Genomic DNA, 22,684 nt, shown 5'->3' on the forward strand with positions numbered 1-22,684 from the left:
AGGAAATAAATATTAGGAATATTATCTCAACGTGAACAAAGCTCAGCGTCACTCAGAGGCTCAGACTCTCTGTGTCCTGGAAGCACGTCCTTTAATCTGCAGCTTCTTCAGGAGGATTCATAGGGGGAACTTTAGAGAAATGTTCCCTTACATTTACTCGACATCTCATTTTAGTATTTCATACTTCTGTTTTACTTAAAGCTGAGTTTTGTTATCACTTCTTCTACGGAGGTTTGTTGGAATTGTATCCGTTAGTGGTTTGGGATTATTTAGTCAGGGTTAGATCTATTCATTCTACTCAGGCCTCTTAACTTCCTTAACTGTTGAAGTAATGATGGACATATTTAACACTTTGATTGCAAAAAGAAACCCATTAACACAACAAAATATATATGTTCTCCCAGGCTTCAGTTTATTGAATACTGGTGTAAACTCCAGCTCTGGCTTTGGGTGCCACCACTGGCCCAAAGCTGTCCTGATCCAAATGCAAAGATCTTAAATATCAGCAGCGGGATGTGTACCAGAGCGAGGCCGAGTGTGTGACACTGAGCCGCTAAACTGCAATATATTTCAATTGAAAGAAAAATGAGGCAAAATGGAGTTGCAGAGACATGCAAACCAAACTTGTGCAGCTGGTTACAACTATCCATCATCCCATACCATCATAATACCAGAGGTCAGGGAGTTTGTGTGTGTGTGCCTGTGTGTCCTGGTACAGCTGACGGTTACCATGGAGACACACTTAAATTGCGTGTAAACAAAGGGCAGCTTGACAATCTACTGAAAGTGAAACACTCAAACAAAATTAGTCCATGTGTCAACTTTGACTTCAATGATTTACTGAGTGTGTGTGTGAGAGTGTGTGTGCAGGGAGGTCTGTTTACACTGAGATACACTGCCGCTCTCAGCAGTATTTCAGACCCGTCGGTGTGTTTACTGTAGATCACACACACACACACTTCAATATTTCGTTATTTCCTGCGAGTTTGCAGCCGATCAAATCTCTCTCGACTTCAGAAGCATGCTGATAATTCATATTTTCAATGTAACATGTCGTGCTTTGGGAGTTTTTTTTCTGTATGTTATAATCCTTGCGTAAAAATCACTCAAACATCACGTCAAAATGTCAGAGTTGCATTTACAACCACTTTTTGATTACACTAGTTATTTAAAACAGTCCAATTTGAACACAACAACTTCGTTAAATTAGCAACAAGGTAAACATACTTTATCAAAAAGAGAGGAATTAGCAAACCAACAAAGTGTCCATCAGTAATTCTGACTTCCTCCATGTGGATATCATCTCTTAGCCTGTTAAAAAAATATTTAAAATCACAGATATACTTTTTTTTTTTTTTAAACAGCTGGTTATTGTAGTTTTAAAATTAGTAAGTACATCTGTTTGGAAAATAATAACAATGGTGGTAATGTACTTAAGGTACCAGTGGTGTGAACTGATATCCAGGGCTTTCACTTCCATTTTAAAACTGCAGCACAAAATCAAACTGACTACAAACGCATGATGTAATCTCCACTGTTCTATTTCGTATAAGGCTTCGCCCTCTAAGGCTATCGCTATTGGGTAAACCCCACTGCACGTGTGCAGCACTGACAGACTTATTCCACGCCCACCTACGACGTGGCCCCCACCTCCGGGCTCACGTCCGTATAAATAGGAAGTAGGCCCTACAATCCGCTCCTACTTTTCTTCAGCACTCCGTTGCAGAAGCATTGACAGGCAAAAACGGTTCTTTTGAGAGCTACTTCTGAAAGACAAAGATTCCTCCTAAAAAGCTTTGTTTTTCTAACATGGAGACTGGACAGGAAAGTCAAGGCTGTGTCAGGGATTGCCTCGTGTGCGGGTCGGGCTACATCATGAGCTTTGACAGGCACTCACAGTGTGAGTCCTGCCTGGGAATAGAGCATGCGAACGCTGCTCTCATTCCCGGGGTAGCATGCTCGCATTGTGCCCGTCTCCCACTGGCCCTCAGACAGCAGAGAGCGGACGCTCTCGCTGCTGCAGCTGCCGAGGACGATTGGCCCGTCCGGGAGGAGTACTCCGGGGACAAAGCCATTGATTTTCTGGATCAGAGTGGAGGGCACGAGTCGGACGACTACGTCCCCTCCATACAGGGATCAACGGGTGATTCCCCCATTATCTCTCCCCTCCGGACGGAGGAGACAGATAGGGAAACCGGTGTAGGTCGGGTGTATGATCCCGTGATCCCTATCTCCGCCAACACGGCATTGCTGTCGATTGGCGGGATTCTCCTGGAACTGCCAGAGATCATATCCAAGGCAGCCGGCTGGAGAAATCTCCCCGTTCCCCTAGCTCAGGAGAGCTCGCCGCCGGATGATATGTCCGGGGTGTTCTCCCGGGTACACAGGGTCAGGAGGGACCCGGTCTGGCCACGCTTCCCGGCCATAAGGAAGTACCAGGAGGGGGCGGCAGCGGACCCTGGAGCCATGAGGTCTCACGTATGTCGATAGGGACATACGTGCCTCTCACGAGAGTGGAGGGACTCACGGACGTGGGTTTCCCGACCGTGCCTCCGCTAGAGCCGAACCTCACGGCATTCTTTGGGGCTAGGCAGGCCAGCTCGGTTTCCGGACGGCAACCCATGCTGGCTGCCACCAAAGACAGGTTTGTCGCCAAACAGACGGACCGGATGCACCAGTGTGCTTTCCAGGCGTCAGCGGCGGCAAATAACATAGCGTTGCTGACAAACTCCATGGTGGAAATGTCGGAGCAGTCTAAAACTATGTCCTCAGGGGAGGCTGAGGAGATAGGCAAGGCGGCCAGTACTGCACTCACCCTGTGCGCAGCAGTCGCAGTCTCGCAGGCGCGGATAGCGGCATGGGCGACACAGGTCCACCGGTATCTCTGGCTACAGCAGGGGAATATACCGGAGGGTGCAGGAAAAGATCTTCTGGAGGCTCCAATTAGTCCGGACGGACTATTTGGACCACAGTTCCATGCCATGGTGGAAGGTATGAAGTCTGCTTCAGAGCAAGCAGACGACATAAGGCGTCATGCTAGCTGGCTACAGGACAAACGTCCGCAGCAACATCAGCGACAGCATCCGCAGCCCCCGCTACAGTCTCAACGGGGGCAGAGCGGGCAGCGAGAGCAGCAACGGCGTCAGCACCGCCCTTCGGCAGTGGCAGGGGCTCCGTCCCAGGTCTCCGCTCCTCCGCCGCAGAGACAGGATCTGCAGGCGGCGAGTCGGAGGGGAAGGAAGAACCCCCGCTCCTGGTCTGCTCCTCCGAGAGAACCTCCGAGGAAGCAGAACAGAAGATTACTCTTTGGGGGGGTTATGTGGGAAGAGAGATTGGTCAATAAAAATGATTCAAATCTCAACAGTGTGTCTGTAGCACCTGTGTCTCACGTATCCCCCACACTAGTCAGGCCGGTTGCTATTAATCTATTGATTAAAAAGCAGCGGGACTTGTTGCTTAATCCATCTGCTGTTAACCGGTCGGTTAATAGACAGAGGGACTCGCTGGTGGAGCCAGCTGTTTCTAATCGAACGGTTAGAAAACAGCTAGGCTCGCTGTATAAGCCTGCGGTATTTAACCAGTCGGTTATAAGACAGCAAGGCTTGACATTTAAATCGGCCGCTTCTATCCTTACGGGTAACAAGCAGCGCGGTTTTTCCTCTGTCTCAGTTGTGCCTACACACAGTCGTATTAAGCCTAGCACGGCTGTTACACAGGAGGTGAAAAGCACTGCACACACCTCCACAAGTTGGAGCATAAACCCGCCTCAGGGTCCTGTTTATGAGCCTTCTCGTAAACAGAGACAGGATGAGAGTCGGGGTGTGATGCAGCGTGTGGAGACCCCTTCACAGCCCTTCAGGGTGGGGCCCCCCTTGAGTTGCGTCACGAGCAACGGCGGCAAGGGCTCTGGCATGGCTAGTCACCATGACTACCACAGCACAACAAAAACAGGTACGCCCGCTCTCAGAGCGATGCTCAGAGTGGACGGATGGATGAGCAGGCTGATCAGCAGAGGGTACTCTCTGCAATTTGCCTCCCCCCCCCCCGCAGTTCAATGGGATTCAGGAAACACTTCTGTCATCCCAAGAACAGTGCCTGGCGCTCCAGACGGAGCTGCAGGAACTCCTGGTAAAAAGTGCGATTTCCAGGGTTCCTCAGGGGGAAGAAAATCGGGGGTTTTACTCCCGTTATTTTCTTATCCCGAAAAAGTCCGGGGGGATGAGACCCATCCTAGATCTGTCAGCATTCAACAGAGTGATACGGAAAAGACCGTTTCACATGCTGACAATCAAACAGGTAATGGAGTGTGTTCACCAGAGAGATTGGTGCACCTCTACAGACCTGAAGGATGCTTACTTCCATATAACCATCATCCCAAAACACAGGAAATTCCTGCGTTTTTCATTCCAGGGAATATCGTACCAGTTCAATCGACTGCCGTTCGGATATTCCCTGGCTCCACGCATTTTTTCAAAGTGTGTGGAGACGGCGCTGGAGCCGCTACGCAGAGGAGGGATGAGAGTGTTATTTTATTTGGACGACCTGCTGTTGCTGGCTCGCTCCAGAGAGGAAGCTGCTTTACAGACGGTACAACTCGTATCTCACCTGTCAAGCCTGGGTTTCATAATCAATTGGGAGAAGAGCTGTCCTCTTCCATCCCAGATCATCAGGTATTTGGGGATGGAATTCAACTCAGCCCGCATGAGAGCACGACTCTCACAGTGGAGAGTGGAGAATCTGACAGCTCTCCTCAGGCGCGTCACACCCGGCAGGGTGGTGACAGCCCTTTCCGTGATGCAGCTGTTGGGCATGATGTCAGCTGATCACGTGGTGATCCCCCTGGGTCTCCTTTACATGAGGAGACTTCAGAGGTGGTTCATTCGCCTGCGCATCGACCCCGTGCGTCAGAGGAGATGCATGGTGTGCGTTCCTCCATCCGTAGGGTTAGATCTGACCTACTGGAAAAATCCCCACATCCTGTCGGTGGGGGTTCCCCTCGGCAGAGTGACGTCACACACCTCGGTGTTTACAGACGCATCGCTCTCAGGGTGGGGAGGAACATGCATGTCGCAGGCAGTGGGGGGACAGTGGCCGCCGCACATGTCCCTTCATATAAATGCGCTGGAATTACTCGCCGTATGGAGAGTAATTCAGCACTTTGCCCCGTTGCTGTGGAATCATCATGTGATGATTCGGACAGACAACAAAACGGCGGCAGCCTACATAAATCGGCAGGGAGGTGTACGATCAGCGCAGCTGCTGGACACAGCCAGGCGGCTGTTGTGCCGGGCGCGCACACACATGATCTCGATCAGAGCAGTGTATATTCCCGGCGAGCTGAACAGAGGGGCAGATCTCATGTCCAGAGGAGGTCCTCGACAAGGAGACTGGAGCCTCCACCCCGAGCTAGTCTCCCAAGTGTGGAGCAGGTTCGGGACAGCGGAGGTGGATCTGTTCGCTGCTCGCTGTGCTCGCTGGTTCTCCCTGAGAAGGCAGGATCACCCCCCTCTGGGGGTGGACGCGTTCGCACACAGACCTTGGCCCAGGGTGTTACTGTACGCTTTCCCACCAGTCCCTCTGATCCCTCGGTTCCTGGACCGAGTGCAGGAGGAGCGACTGGTAGCGGGTTTAATAGCCCCGGAGCGCACGGGAGCGTCCTGGTTTCCCTGCATGCAGCGGATGCTGTCAGGGAGACCGTGGGAAATTCCATGGCGGAGGGATGCTCTCTCCCAGGTGGAGGGAGCAATCAGCGGTCACCCAGTATTAGGCCAACGTTTGTGGGCATGGCCCCTGAACGGGAACACTTAGAGGGGCTCGGCCTCTCTCAAGATGTTGTGAGGACTATTCAGGGGTCCAGAGCCGCGTCCACCAGGGCGTTATACACAACCAAATGGACGGCGTTCCAACGGTGGTGTGTAGGAAAATGCGTGGACCCCGTGGCGTGTCCCCTCGTGCTGTCATTTCTCCAGGAAATTGGCCCATAGCACGATAAAAACGTATGCGGCTGCCATCTCGTCATGCCATGTAGGGTTTGGGGTCAGCACGGTGTTTAGTCACCCGCTGACAAAACGTTTCCTACGAGGAGTACAGAGACTCAGACCAGTATCACGCGCTTTAGCGCCTCAATGGGATTTGGCTGTAGTGCTGTGCACACTAAGTAAAGCCCCTTTTGAACCGCTGGATCAAGTTCCCCTGAAGTTTCTGTCAGCCAAGGTAGCGCTGCTCCTGGCTCTGACGTCAGCTAAAAGGGTGAGTGATTTGTCTGCTCTCTCTGTGGCTCCGTCAGGTCTCCAGATCCAAGGAGATGGCAGCTCAGCTGTGTTACGCCCGAACCCGGCGTTTATGCCGAAGGTGATCACAAACTCGTTCAGATCGAGAGTGATAACTTTGGAGGGCTTCTTTCCTCCGCCTCACACATCAGAGGAAGAAGCCACATCTCATCTCCTCTGTCCCGTGCGCGCGCTGGCATGCTGTTACACGCACGGCTGCGTAACGCAAATCCCAGCGTCTGTTTGTGCATTTCAGAGAGCGCTCAGTAGGGCAGCCTCTATCTGCACAGCGCCTGTCACACTGGCTGGGGGAGGCGGTGTCACAGGCGTATGTTTCCTCTGGGTTGGATCCACCGGAAAACATTAAAGCGCACAGCACCAGAGGAATATCAACTTCTACGGCATTGTTCGGAGGAATGACAGTGGAAGACATTTGCACTGCTGCATCTTGGTCTTCACCCTGTTCGTTTATTCGTTTTTATTTGAGGGATGTCTCCCACTCCTCTCTGACACACTCAGAACTGAATAGTCTGCCAGATTGAGGAATATCGGGGTTTTTCCAAATTGCAGGCCTCTCTCCTGCCTGTCGGCATGTAGAACGCGGCCGTTGCTCCCCTCTCTTGATCGTTTTTAACAAGTAAGACTTAAAAAAACTCTACTTTTTAAACGACAGGTAGCCCGAGTAAGCCTACCTTCGTTCCTTGATGGGGAAATATTCATTTTTTAATGCTATATACCCTGGGAACGTGATGCTCCATTTACGCACGGCGAAATGGACATGGGTTATTAACTGAGTAGGTGTGTTTTGTGCTTCTGGTAACGGACGGAACCAGTGGGGCGCAGACTACATCCTGCTTCGCCCTTAACCCAATAGCGATAGCCTTAGAGGGCGAAGCCGTATACGAAATAGAACTAGGGTTACGTATTGTAACCCAGCTTCTAGGAGTATAGGCGCAGCCCTCTAAGGTTCGGGCCCCACTGGTGCCGCGAATAGCTGAAGAAAAGCTGTGGGAGCGGATTGTAGGGCCTACTTCCTATTTATACGGAAGTGAGCCCGGAGGTGGGGCCCACGTCGTAGGTGGGCGTGGAATAAGTCTGTCAGTGCTGCACACGTGCAGTGGGGTTTACCCAATAGCGATAGCCTTAGAGGGCTGCGCCTATACTCATAGAAGCTGGGTTACAATACGTAACCCTAAGTTTTAAAACTGGTTTCTTTATTTTGATTCACGTCTTCTCTGTACTATAAACTAAAAGGGAATAAACCATTTGACTTCTTTAATCCACCAAACAAAAGAGACACACAGATTCATTACGGATTTAATGTTCTGGATTAAACTAAACAAAAGAACGCTTTTTTGTTTGCAATCCTGAATCTCGTTTGACCTCGACTCCAAAAAAGCACAGATTAGATATGATTTGTTCAAAAAGTCTCAAAAATAAAAAAAGTATAATGTAATATTTTTGGCAGGATGAATAGTCTAAAGCAGTGTTTCTCAAACTTTTTCATACCAAGGACCACTTAACCAATAAAAAAACACTCGCGGACCACCTAACTCCACAAATATCCCAAAACACATCGTTTTTCTAGAACAGATTATAAATCGCCTGGAAATGGTACAAACAAGTGGCAACATGTGTGACGGAGGTGTTGCGGTGGGCGTTATCATGCAATAGAAAGTGAAACTTAAGCTCGTTCCATTGCGGAGATATTCCCGCGAGAGTGCGGAAAACTTAAATGTATTTATTTATTTCAAATGTGAAATGTTACCAATATACTCACGGACCACTAGGGGGCGCTCACGGATCACCAGTGGTCCGCGGACCACACTTTGAGAAGCACTGGTCTAAAGACACACTGGCTGCTCTCATAGTGCTTTGGTGGAGTTATAATGTTGTAATGGAGACAGTGAGTTAGTTTTATTTACATTTTACAAACTGTTAACCATGCCAGGTACTGTATGCTGAAATAGGTCATTAACAAGCCCTGTTTCTAAGACAACACTAACTGGATTACTTTGATATTGAATGTAACTTAATCTGATCACTCTCAGGCAAATCCTATACATCTAAAAGCAGATTTATAGAGGTGTATTGTGATGGACAACCTCTGGACGTGTAAGAACACACAGATAGATGTCTGTAATGTCAGAGTTTTGAGAAGTATTTGGATTTATAAAGAACATCTGAGTGAAACTGGGCTAAACGTGGTTTAAAAGTACGAATTCTTACTCTCTCAGGAACTACTCAGCGACTATATCGTGCTATCAAAACGTCTTTAAAAAGGTTTCATTGCTGACCGAAATATAGCACACTGTCCTAGACATGTTTTCATCCACATATCTGTATATGAAGCTCACTGGAACATGAACAGCACATTTAATGGTCCGTAAAGAATCCAGAACATGCTGCACTGAAGAGGTGTAACTGAGACACAGTATGAAGACATTAAGAAAGTCAAATGAGCACACAGAGAGTAATGAACTAAAGCTTTAAAGGTTCCCTATTATACTCTTTTTCATCAATGGGTCTCAGATATATAAAAAACATGTCTCTGATCTGATTGGCTGAAACACCAAACAGATCATTGCAGCATTACCCATAATCCCCTCTGTTTCAGCCCCGTTTCAAAAGGGCTGATTCTCTTTCTGTTACTTTAAATGCTAATGAGCTGCTGCTGGCCACGCCCCTCTGAGAAGTGATTGGTTTAAAAACACCCAATGGTGCTCTAGGAGGAGATTCAGGTGATAAGGTCGGGGGTGGGGGGGGGTACCTTGGTTGGTGATTGGCTAATAGTGACACCACACAAAAAAAACAAAATCTGATCAGCTCATTTTCAGAACCTCTCAAAACAGAGGGGACGCGTATTCATGTAGACACCGACACGTGACATCTTTACAACAGGTGACCTTTAACTAAATGCTAACCACTCATCAGGTTTTCCTCACTCCTCCCCAGCTAGCAATGTTTGGTTCTAAAAACATTCTGAGAATACCATTCACTGTTCTAGGAATTTTTTCAGCGGGAAGTTTTCTTTTGGTTCCCAGAATGTTCTTAGGATAACGTTCTCTAAAAACATTCTTAAAATGTTTGGTGATAACTTTCTTAAGATGTTTTGATAACATTGTTCGAACATTATGCCCTACTATTCTTAAAACGTTTTCAGCGGAACGTTTTATTTTGGTTCCCAGAACGTTCTTCTGAAAGGTAGGATAACTTTCTCTAAAAACATTCTTAAAATGCTTGGTAACAACCTTTATTTAATGTCTTTGATAACATTGCTAGAACATTATGCACTACTATTCTTATAACGTTTTCAGCTGCAAGTTTGATTTTTTTACGTTGCCAGAATGTTATTATTTTAGAGTAGGATAACGTGCTTTATCGTTCCGATTTATCAGAAGTCTTTTCTCTTTTTTTTTAAAAATGCGACCAGCAGCTAGTACAAGTCACTGTCGGTGTCACTGTACTGGAGGGGACCCAGAATCAGACTCGGAATCAGCTGGAGAAAGTAACATTTGTTTATTAGAAAAGGGGAGCTGGGAGAGGAGTTTGGTTTTGGCGGCAGTGGGAAACTATAGGTTACTTACGTAACCCCAGGTTTCAGAGTAACATGAAGTGAGATGTCTCACTATGGGATGCGCCTCAACGCGTATGCAAACAGAAGCATCAAACTCATTACGCCAATCCTGATTGGCTGGTGATCTTGACGTCAACGTCAGGGAATCCACCCCCTTTAAGTAGCTTGCGCTACGACGCAGCGTCATTCAAAATAAGCACCTCTTCTCGCTTCGCCATAGCAAGAAAGGCCGTCTGGTGAGACATCTCACTTCATGTTACTCTGAGTGCTGGGGTTACGTAAGTAACCTATAGTTCTCATTCATAACACTCCGTTCGATGTCTCACTATGGGATATTGAAACTCCCGTATTGCTAGACATGCTTATCTCAAAAATCACCAAAAACAACCAGAACTTAACAGGCAGAACTCTGTCTCAACACGGGACCCAGCACTGCGCGGGCCTGACTAGTCGAGCAGGTGTTTTACGAGGACATTCGTCTGCGTAATAGCCTCTTGCTCCGACTGTGCGAGAAGGATCCAATCGTCCAGATAAGTTGCCAGGTGAATACCCTGTTGTCTCAACGGGGCTATCGCGGCTTCCGTACACCGTACACACACTTGCGGGCTGAGAGACAGACCGAAGGGAAGTACTCTGTACTCGTAACAGACATCCTGAAAGGCGAACCTCAGATATTTCCTTTGTGGGTAATATACTGGGATGTGGAAATACGCATCTTTCAGGTCGACTGATGTGAACCAGTCGTTTTGGCGCACGAGACGCAACAGAGATGTGTGAGTGAGCATTCTGAATTTGTATCTTTTGAGATATTTGTTCAGAGCTCTCAAATCTAGTATAGGCCGAATTCCGTTCCCTCCCCGTTTGGGAACGAGGAAATACTTGGAATAAAAGCCGCTCTGACTCTGGTCGGCGGGTATTATCGATATAGCCTTCTTTTCTAGCAGCGAGAAAATCTCTTGCTCTAGAATATGGGCCTACTTTCCCCGGGCCTGTGAATACAGAATGCCCGAGAAGTGAGGGGGGGTGACAGCGAATTGGAGCCTGTAGCCCTGTGTTACTGTCTTGAAAACCCAAGCAGAATCTGTGAGCATCCTCCACTTGTCGCTTTTCAAAGCGAGCGGATATGTCACAGCTCTGTCGTCTACCCTCAGTGTCTCTATTTGTTGTGTCATGGGGCCCTCTAGTGTCTGAACACGGTGGTACCCCAGGTTGACAACCCCGGCCGACACTGCGCATGCGCGGGGCGGTGGTGCCTTCACAATCCCGTCTATTGTCCGCCTTTTGAGAGGCCGTAGCCGCTCTCAAAAGAGGGGGAGACAACAGATTGTTTATTGTTTTTATTGTTTTTCTTTTCATTTTTATTGACTGCGCCCTTGGCTTCAAGCCTGGAAACGACAGTGAAAAATGACTTATTTTGAAACCTTGCCGTTAGTCCGAAAGGAAAAAAGGCGACGGTGTAGATTTTATTCTTTAAAGAATATTAACTGGTGTGTTAATACCTTTTTTATCTCTGTCTCCTCTGGTGTGAGAGAGAAAAGAGAACGTCCTCTTTACCGTGGTGTCGGTGTGGAGGGAACAACAAACTAGCAACAGGTATGTTACTAGCTTGAAGAAAAAATCAAACCTTACCGTTATTTTGACAGAAAGAACGGCGAGGCAGATTCCAATATTAACTGATGTGTTAATATTGTTCAGTCTTCTTGCAAAGCAAAAAAGTAACCGGCAAGCGCCCGCCGACCGAATGTTAGCTTTGGGTTCAGTCTGTGGACCGTTAAGCTAGCCCGGTTACTGATAATTCGAGATGTGCTCTGAAGCGAGAAGAGGTGTTTGAATGACGCTGCGTCGTAGCGCAAGCTACTTAAAGGGTGGGTGGATTCCCTGACGTAGACGTCAAGATCACCAGCCAATCAGGATTGGCGTAATGAGATTGATGCTATGGCGCATCCCATAGTGAGACATCGAACGGAGTGTTATGAATGAGAACAGTTGTTCCAGGGTGGGTAGAGAGGCCTGGCTGGTCTTGGGAGTGTGGCAGGCCTTGGATTCCTCCTGGGAGAGACATACAAATTAGTGTGAGGCAAAAGCAGGCAAAGTTGTTAAAGAATATGCTGGTAAAAAGCTAGAGCGGCACGCAACAAACCGTTCATGGCAACAATCCAGCAGGGAATGAGTGCAGTCTGCAGGCTTTCATAGTGTGGCCGATGAGCAGGTTGCAGGTGTGGTTGATTGGAGGTTAATCAGATTACTTTCTTTTTCCATCACAGATGGGTATGTTTTGGTGAACAGGAGACACAAAAAAGCAAAAGGAAACTGAACGTGTTTTTACTGTTTTAATGGCTTATCAAGAGCACATCTGAAACGATTTAACAACATAATACACTTGTTGGGGATGCAGCTTGGGATGTGAGGAGTGAGTGAGGGACACGGCTTAGAACCGGCGAGTCGCCTTCTGTCCTGCCAGTGTTGGCAGGACATGAATTAAAATGTCGAACTCGGACTTCATTTTAAGGACATTTCAGCCAGGGGTGTAGAGCTATATTTGTTTAAGCACCGGATTGGCAAAACAGGAGAGTGTGTGCACCAGTCTGCCTTGATCTATGAATTCATGTCCGTGACAACAGTATCTGCTGCCCACAGCTGTTTTATAGAAGGAAAACCTCCTTCACTTCATGAAATCTCTGCAGCGCCAGGAGGCAGCGGGAGGGTTAACTCAGCCTCTGAGAAGACGAGCGCGCAGTGCCTTTCACGCACCGCCTTTCACGCACCGCCTTCGCTGTGTTTACCTTCAGAATCATAAGGCTAAAGAGCGACCGCAGGCTGATGTGTTTTAACCACACACACCTCTACACACACACGACTTAAACGCAGACTTTTGTTCCTCCATGTTTCGTTGTTATTGTTTCACTGAGCGGACCCGCCCCTTTTTTGGCCCATCTGCGGCCGTAATAGGTTTTGTGCGCTGTGATGATTCGGCTGTACCTTTAGTAATGAATATTAAATGTTGTGAGGAAATCTTTCCACCAATGATTCCACTAAGTAATCCAAAATGTATTCACTTCAGGTTTACGAAAGTAACTGTAATCAGATTACTCGTTTTTCAAATGTAACGCGAGCTGAATACAGTTACTTGATTTTTGTATTCTGATTACGTAACGCCGTTACATGTATTCCGTTACAACCCAACCCTGGCCACGCTAGGGCAGAACGATATACCGTGTCATGGCGATAACCGCGATATGCGCATGCGCGATATTCACACCGCAGGGACGTGCGGTTTTATTCATTTTTAAAAAAAATGCTAACGCACTTTAGCACAGAATTCAAAATAAAGATACCCTTATTACTTATCGAAACTGCACATATATCGGATTAAAGCTGAGACTCCACCGATTATTTAAGTATAGTATCTAAGCGATCCGATCTCGCGACAGGGGAAGCAAACACAGACATCACAACACGTACCTTTTACGGGAGAGTGTCTCACCGTAGCTGTCAATCTGATCAAAAGACGTGTTCAATGGCATTACAACGAGAAAAAACGCGGCTGAATCGGTTGATCCATAGCTTAATAATGTATCTGTGGCTTTGAGGCAATTGTTTATAATCCATAATTCAATTTTTATGTAAAAATCGGAGCACAAAAGTTAGCTGCTAATGGTAGCCACCAGAGTGGCTGCTGCTTCCGGTTTTGGCTACGCGTCACTCTCACTCCTTATTTGGTAATGTGTGTTTTAGACTGCCGCATAGCCAAGACCGGAAGCAGCAGCCACTCTGGTGGCTACCATTAACAGCTAACTTTTACATAAAAATGGAATTATGGATTATAAACAATTGCTTCAAAGCCACAGATACATTATCAACCTATGGATTAACCGATTCAGCCGCGTTTTTTCACGTTTTAATGCCATTGAACCAGTCTTTTGATCAGATTGACAGCTACGGTGAGACGATCTCCCTAGAAGCTCCGTAAAGGTACGTGTTGTGATGTCTGTGTTTGCTTCCCCTGTCGCGAGTCCGGATGACTCAGTGATGATACTATATACCTAAATAATCTGTGGAACCTCAGCTTTATTCGGATATCTTGTATGTGCAGATACGATAAGTAATAAGGGTATCTTTTATCTTGAGTTCTGTGCCAACGTCCGTTAGCATTTTTCGCTCAGGGGTCATTTAGATGCTTCTTATGAGACTTGTGTTTTGTTTTGGTAAAAATGGTTTGTATCGTCAGTTAGCTGAGATTATAAAAACGCAATATATATCGCAGAAAAAAAAACAACTGACATTGCGGTTTTTGCGAGTGGGCCCCACCCTCGGGCTCCTTCCGGTATAAATAGGAAGGAGGCCCGACAATCTGCTCCCACACAAAACAACTTTTCTTCAGCTATTTGTGGAGCCAGTGGGGCCCAGCACTTAGAGGGCTTCACCAATACTCATAGAAGCTGGAGTTACAGAAGGTAACTTCAGTTCTATTTCATATAGGCTTTGCCCTCTAAGGCTATCGCTATTGGGTTAAGGGCGAAGCATGATGTAGTCTGCGCCCCACTGTGTCCGCCCGGTACTAGAAGCACAGACACACCTGCTCAGATAATAACCCATGCCTATTGCGCCATTAGAATATAGCATAACATGAATATTCTCCATGAGGGGACGAAGGCTGGGAACAATACAAACCTGCTGCTGTGAAAAAGTAGAGATGAAGGTCATACTTTGCCCAGTGACAAAAAGAGAGGGAACAAGGGCAGCTCTCTGCGTGCAGACAGGCAGGAGAGCACACAGCTGGATCCCTGACGTCACTCACTCTGACAAGACACTCCGTACAGGGTGTCAGAGAGGAAAGGGAGACATCCCTCAAATAAAATTGAATAAATGAACAGGGGGAAGACCAAGATGCAGCAGTGAAAATGTCTTCCACTGACATTCCTCCGTGCAAAGCCGTGGAGGAGGACATTCCTCTGGTGGAGTGCGCACTGATGTTCTCCGGGGGATCCACCCCAGAGGAGACATATGCCTGCGACAGAGGCTGCCCGATCGAGCGCTCTCTATAGTGCACAAACAGGCGCTGAGAACGGCGCAAAGCAGCCGTGCTCGCCACATAGCAGGACAGCACACGCACAGGACAGAGGAGATGAGACGCGGCTTCTTCCTCCGACCTGTGAGGAGAGGAAAAGAAGCCATCCAAGGTGATCACTCTTGACCTAAAAGAGCTTGTGATGACCTTTGGCATAAAAGCCGGGTTAGGGCGTAAAACAGCTGAACTGCCATCTCCTTGGATCCGGAGGCATGACGGAGCCACAGAGAGAGCAGACAAACCACTCACCCTTTTCGTTGATAGACCCTTTTCGCTGATAGAGCCAAAAGTAATACTACTTTGGCTGACAACAGTTTAAGGGGAACCTGATCAGGTTCAAATGGGGCTTTGCTTCAGTGCGCGTAACACCAAAGCCAAATCCCACTGAGGCGCCAGTGCACGTGACACAGGTCTGAGGCGCCAGTGCACGTGACACAGGTCTGAGGCGCCAGTGCACGTGACACAGGTCTGAGGCGCCAGTGCACGTGACACAGGTCTGAGTCTCCGTACTCCTCGCATAACACGGCTGCTGCACTCTGCGAGCCCCTCTGTTCAATTAGCCGGGAATATACATGATGGAGAGCAACGTGTGAGCGCGCCCAGAACAGCAGCCGCCTGGCTCCGTTCAGAAGCTGTGCAGATCGTACTCCTCCCTGGCGATTGAGGTAGGCTGCTTCCATAGCCGTGGCCTGTTGTCTGTGCCAATCAACACATGTTTGATTGTACAGCAACCGGGCGAAGTACATTACCTCTGACGCACGGGGTCGATGCACGGGCGAATGAACCACCTCTGGAGACTCCTCCTGTGGGGGAGACCCAGGGGGATCCCCACGTGACCAGCTGACATCATGCTGAGCAGCTGCGTTACGGAGAGGGCTGTCACCACGCTGTAGAATGTGACGCGCCCTTGCTTCAGGTTTATGGAAGTGAACCAGTCGTCCTGGTGAACACATTCCAGCACCTGTTTGATCGTCAGCATGTGGAATACTGACAGATCGAGGATGTCTCATTGCCCCAGTCTTTTTCGGGATTAGAAAAATAACGGGAGTAAAAACCCCTGATTTTCTTCCCTTTGAGGAACCCTGGAAATAGCCTCTTTCAACAGGAGTTCCTGCAGCTCCGAATGGAGCGCAAGACACTGTTCCTGAGATGACAGGAGTGTTTCCTGTATCCCATTGAACTGTGCGGGGGAGAGGCGAACTGCAGGGTGTACCCTCTGCTGATCAGCCTGCTCATCCATCTGTCCATCAGACACACGCGCTCACTCTGAGAAACACTGAGAGCGGGCGCACATGCTCGAGATGTTCTGTGGTCGTCATGGCGACGAGCCACGCCATGGAGCCTCCACGCGCTGCGTTTCACTCCGGCTCTCACCATGAGGCGTGTACACGCTCAGGGGATGGATGGAGGTGTGTGCAGTGCTGTCCACACGAGGCGTTATAACGGCGCTCATGGGTTTATTATGACCGTGTGTAGGAGGCGTATCTCGGACAGAGGAATGCTGCGAGCTCTGCAGGTTATTAACCGAGGTTAAAACCGGTAGGCTTCTGCAGCGAGCCCTGCTGTCTACTTAATCAACAGATTAGTGGCAGCCGGCTTAATTAGCGAGCTCTGCAGTTTATTAACCGATAGATTAAAAACTGCAGGCTTCTGCAGCGAGCCCTGACGCCGTGGCGGGTGCTGGGGGCGCTGCCGCAGGGGGCGCTCAGCCTGGAATACTGACAGGCTTCTGCAGCGAGCCCTGCTGGCTACTAACCGATAGGCAGCTGGTTTACACAGAGTGGGGGATATGTGAGAAACACTTGTTACTAATGAAAGTTGGAAAATGATCACACTTTATTTTACTCACAAGCCCCAGAACGTCAGAACCGGCTCTGCTTCCTCGGAGGCTCTCGTGGAGCAGACCAGGAGCGAGGGAGCCTCACTCCCCTTTGATTCGCCGCTGGGAGACCCTGTCTCTGGGGTGGCGGGGGAGCGGAGACGTGGGACGGAGCCCCTGCAGCGACCGAAGGGCGAGCCTGACGCCGAGGTGGTTGCTGTGGGCATCTCTCCGCTTTCGGCCTCTGTGGCCGGCACGGACGCCGCGGCTGCTGCGGGCGTTGGTGCCGCTGTGGGCACTCAGCAGGCTGGAGCCAGCTGACATGCTGGCGAATGTCGTCCGCCTGTTCCGCGGCCGTCTTCATGGACTCCACCATGGCGTGGAACTGGGGTCCGAACAGCCCGTCCGGGCTGATTGGTGCGTCCAGTAGAACTTTTCTGGCCGTCTCCGTAACAAACGCCTGCTGCAGCCAGAGGCAGTATGTCGGCCTGGCGGGCGACATACTGGTCTCTGGGGGCGCTCAACGTAGGGCGCCGTCCGGCGATTATGTTGGCCTGTCTTACCCCAAAAAACGCTGTCAAGCTCGGCTCCAGAGAAGGGGCGGCTGGGAAACCAGCATCTGTGAACCCCTCCACCTTGGTGAGGGGAATAAATGTGGCCACCGGAGCTTTCAGGGTCCTCGGGTTTGCTGCCGCCCCCTCCTGGAACCTCCTGATGGCCGGGAAGCGTGGCCAGATCGGGTTACTCCTGACCGTCTGCACCTGCGAAAAAACTCTGGTTATGTTGTCCGGAGCACACCTCTCCTGAGCTAGGGGAACGGGGAGATCTCTGCAGGCGGCCGCCTTGCGTATGATCTCCGGCAGTTCCCCTAGGATGTCACCTATCGCCGGTAGCGCTGTGGTGACGGAGAAGGGGAAAGCATGCTCGGCCGCCAAGCTGGCACCCTGCTCCGACTGTGTCTCCCCCGTCCGGGGGAGAGGAGGGAGGGGAGAACCGAACGGTGAACCGTGGAGGGAGGCGGGGCAGGAGTTGTCCGACTCCTGCCCAGCACTCGGCCCCAGGGACACGAGGTCCCGTCTGCGGGCTCGTAAGCCTGGACGGGCCAATCGTCCTCCTCGGCCGCAGCAGCGAGAGCGTCCGCTCTCCGCTTCCTGTCGCCCGAGGGGAGGGGAGCGCAGTGTGTGCTGGTTTAGAGCCGCGTACGCGTGCTCTGATCCTAGGCAGGATTTGCATACTCTGTGCTGGTCATAACTCATTATGAACCCAGAGCCACATGAGGGACAATCTCTCACACAATTGTTATTCATGTTTACTCTGCAATTGAAGTGTCTCTTGTGCTTCAGTAACGGGGTGCTGAAGAAAAGAGGGAGCAGATTGTCGGGCCTCCTTCCTATTTATACCGGAAGGGAGCCCGAGGGTGGGGCCCCCCGTGGACTACAAGTGTTTCAGTGCTGCGCGGGGGCGCAGAGGGATAACCCAATAGCCTTAGAGGGCGAAGCCTATACGAAATAGAACAGGGGTTTCAGGGACGGGCTGACAGTCGGTCCGTTCTTCTATATGTCTGTCGGTCTCAAATCTAAAGGGTGCAATAACGATTTTTACCCAATATGCATAAACAGCGGACACTGTTTATACGCAGCCCTCACAAACCACACACGGCCAGTTAGCTTATCTAACAGTTAGAACCTACATATGAGACAACCTTTATAGTCAGAAAAAAGTGTGATTATTTTCTGATATTTTACACATGATATTATGAATACTGTGGGCCTACGTACCTTAGTGTGATTCTAAGTGCATGTGAGTGAATATTGGCAAACAAATGTTTTTATACGTCCCATTCATTGTCTCAATGCGCTCAGACATCTTAAGAAAGTTATCACCAAAAAATGTTAACAATGTTTTCAGAGAACGTTATCCTACCTTTCAGAAAAACATTCTGGGAACCAAAATAAAACGTCCCGCTGAAAACATTCCTAGAACAACGAATGGTAACAAACATGTCCAGCTGGGAACTCACACATGCCACCGCAAACATGCGATATCTGCTAACAGCTTATCATGAATTACGTGCGTGTTTGTTTTTTTCAGAATAGAAAATACGGTGACATCAGATTTTTTAAAACATCCTTTTCAAACAAATGCAACAAGTTTGTTTTTTAAAGCGCTCTAGAAATAAATCTGACGTTGACCATGACCGTGTTAATATTTGCCATCACAGCAACGTTTTATAAAAAAAGTACAACACCCTGAAAATATTTTCAGAATGTTGCTTTGAAAATGTTCCTCTTTTGTTATCATGTAACATTGAGGGAACGTTGTATAAAGAACATCTGTAATGCGTTACCCAACAACGTCCAAAACACATCCTTGGAATGTAGCAGTTAAAACCTTCCACCTTTGTTAACATATCCAGGGTTCATACAGTTTTTCACCAATGATTTTCAATGACTTCTCCATGACCTTTACCTCATTTGACCAAAAAAAAAATGACCACTGAAAAATGTTTTATTTGAACATGGAACAGGAAAATAAGGTCTGCATATGAAACATGTTGTGCCCATCTAAAACAAATCAAATAGTAAGCTTACTAGCTTCTACACGCTGAAGCAACTGGGATGCAAACTCATGAAAAAGGTGACGAGGATCCGAGCCCCCACGGAATATCGGTTTAGGAATAACAGATGATTTTAGCAGTCAGAGCAACTAAAGCAGCAGTGTTAATAATAACAGAAACGCTAAAGAGTCACATCTAATAGAAATATATAAAAGCATTTATTTTAATTGTGTAGCAGTCAGTTTATAATTTTGGCAGCACTGTTGAGCATTTTGAAAATGTATTTGTATGCCTCTGTGCAAGGCTTAGTCTTTCTATCTGTATAGCCAGTGGTGTAAAGTAACTAAGTTCATAAACTCAAGCACTATACTTAGGTACAATGTTGAGATACTTGTACTTTACTCAAGTATTTAAATGTTTTGCTACTTTGTTCTTCTACTCCTCTATAATTCAGAGGTACATGGTGTACTTTTCCTCCACTACATGTATCTAATACCTTTAGTTACTTTCCAGATGTGGATGAATGATGTGAAATCTAATCAAGTGTTAAATCAGACTTTAGTTCCACCTGGAGTAAATCCACCAGCTACCCTGCAGTATACAAAGTCATTTAAACTAGCTGCACCTTTACCAGCTTTGAGAACACTTTGATGATCATCCATCCATCCATCCATCTTCTCCCGCTTATCCGTGGTCGGGTCGCGGGGGTAGCAGTTCCAGCAGAGAGCCCCAAACTTTCTTTTCCCTGGCGACATCAACCAGCTCTGACTGGGGGATCCCAAGGCGCTCCCAGGCCAGCGAAGAGATATAATCCCTCCACCTGGTCCTAGGTCTACCCCTTGGTCTCTTCCCAGCTGGACGTGCCTGGAACACCTCCCTAGGGAGGCGCCCAGGTGGCATCCTAACTAGGTGCCCGAACCACCTCAACTGGCTTCTTTCGACGCGAAGGAGGAGCGGCTCAACTCCGAGTCCCTCCCTGATGACCGAACTTCTCACCTTATCTCTAAGGGAGACACCAGCCACCCGGCGGAGGAAACCCATCTCGGCCGCTTGTATCCGCGATCTCGTTCTTTCGGTCATGACCCATCCTTCATGACCATAGGTGAGGGTAGGAACGAAAATGGCCCGGTAGACAGAGAGCTTTGCCTTCCGGCTCAGCTCCCTTTTCGTCACAACGGTGCGGTAAAGCGACTGCAATACCGCTCCCGCTGCTCCGATTCTCCGGCCCATCTCACGCTCCATTGATCCCTCACTCGAGAACAAGACCCCGAGATACTTGAACTCCTTCACTTGGGGTAAGGACTCATTCCCTACTTGGAGTGGACAGTCCATCGGTTTCCTGCTGAGAACCATGGCCTCAGATTTGGAGGTGCTGATCCTCATCCCAGCCGCTTCACACTCGGTTGCGAACCGATCCAGTGAGTGCTGAAGGTCGCAGACCGATGAAGCCATCAGAACCACATCATCTGCAAAAAGCAGTGGTGCAATCCTTAGTCCACCGAACTGCAGACCCCCCCCCCCACGACTACGCCTCGAAATCCGATCCATGTATATTACAAACAGGATTGGTGACAAAGCGCAGCCCTGGCGGAGGCCAACCCTCACCGGAAATGGGTCCGACTTACTGCCGAGGACCCGGACACAGCTCTCTCTTTGGGAGTACAGAGACTGGATGGCCCTGAGTAGAGACCCCCTCACCCCATACTCCCGCAGCACCTCCCACAGTAACTCCCTGGGAACCCGGTCATACGCCTTCTCCAAGTCTACAAAACACATGTAGACCGGATAAGCGTACTCCCAGGCCCCCTCCAGGATCCTTGCGAGAGTAAAAAGCTGATCCGTCGTTCCACGACCAGGACGGAATCCGCATTGTTCCTCCTCAATCTGAGGTTCGACAATCGGCCTGACCCTCCTTTCGAGTACCTTGGAGTAAACTTTCCCGGGGAGGCTGAGTAGTGTGATGCCTCTGTAATTGGCACACACCCTCTGATCCCCCTTTTTGAAAAGGGGGACCACCACCCCGGTCTGCCACTCCTTCGGTACCGTTTCCGACTTCCACGCAACGTTGATGAGACGTGTCAACCATGACAGTCCCTCAACACCCAGAGCCTTCAGCATTTCCGGGCGGATCTCATCCACCCCCGGGGCTTTGCCACTGTGGAGTTGTTTGACGACCTCAGTGACCTCCCCCCGGGAGATTGGCGTCGATCCCCCGTCATACTCCAGCTCTGCCTCTAACATAGAGGGCGGAGTTGTCGGGTTCAGGAGTTCCTCAAAGTGTTCCTTCCAACGTCCCAACACTCCATCAGTTGAGGTCAACAACGTCCCATCCTTACTGTACACAGCTTGGATGGTTCCCTGCTTCCCCCTCCTGAGGTGTCGGACAGTTTTCCAGAACAACTTTGGTGCCGCCCGAAAGTCCTTCTCCATGTCTTCTCCGAACTTCTCCCACACCCGCTGCTTTGCCTCGGCCACGGATGAGGCTGCTGCCCTTCGGGCCTGTCGGTACCTTGCAACTGCTTCGGGAGTCCCCCGGGATAACAAATCCCTGAAGGCCTCCTTCTTCAGTCGGACTTTGATGATCAATCATTATAAAACAGCCTACATCAGCCTTTCCCCAACTCAGGGTCGGTCGCGGACCCGTTTTGATTGGGTCGCCAGTTAAATGCATTACACACACACAGCGTCAGAGCTGATGGCTGCGTTGCAAATACATTTAAAAAAAAAAATGAAATTATGCAATATAGTATTTTATATTGAATGATTTAATTTTCTAAATACAAATAAACTAAAAATAAAAGATTGTATTTGTATCAGCTCTGACGCGTCCCCCGCGAAAGTTTTCGCGCCGTCTGTTTATTGTCTGTTGATTAATCCCGATCGTACATGATGGCAAAAAGACGATACCAAGAGGAGTTTTTAAACGTTGGCTTCACAAAAGCTGTTAGAAATGGAGAGGAGCGGCCTCAGTGTGTTTTATGTGGAGAGGTGCTCAGTAACGAAAGCTTGAAAATGAATAAATTGGACCGACATCTCCAAACAAAACATCCTCTGCATCGGGACAAATCGACAGATTTTTTCATCTGCAAAGAAGAGTCTTTCAAGAAGCAGTGTTTTGACGGCGGAAAAGTAAGTGATTCATTTTAATCATTTGTTTTGTGTGTTTGTGAGCTTGTCAGGGTCTGTTGTGAAATGGTTTCGTTAATGCAAAATTGGATGAAATGCAGACTGAGCCGCGGAGCGGACCGCTAGCTGCTAGCTGCGCGCTCCCGCGAGTCCACTACATTCTGCAGCGGCATAGAGCGGTGTTTCAACTTTTACTTGCCTGAAATGTTTTTAAAACGTCCGGGAGAAAAACAGAGAAACAATAACCAGGAAGAAAGTGACAGGCAGT

General features: G+C 48.8%; 1 protein-coding gene across 1 annotated transcript in view; it reads right to left on the bottom strand.

The window, feature by feature from the left end:
* Positions 1-22,684, bottom strand: part of LOC117466088 (vasoactive intestinal polypeptide receptor 2-like) — a 59,454-nt gene that overhangs the window by 30,770 nt on the left and 6,000 nt on the right. The gene's annotated exons all lie outside the window — the stretch shown is intronic.

This window comes from Pseudochaenichthys georgianus, chromosome 20, assembly GCF_902827115.2.
Source record: "Pseudochaenichthys georgianus chromosome 20, fPseGeo1.2, whole genome shotgun sequence".
NCBI classification, from domain to species: domain Eukaryota; kingdom Metazoa; phylum Chordata; class Actinopteri; order Perciformes; family Channichthyidae; genus Pseudochaenichthys; species Pseudochaenichthys georgianus.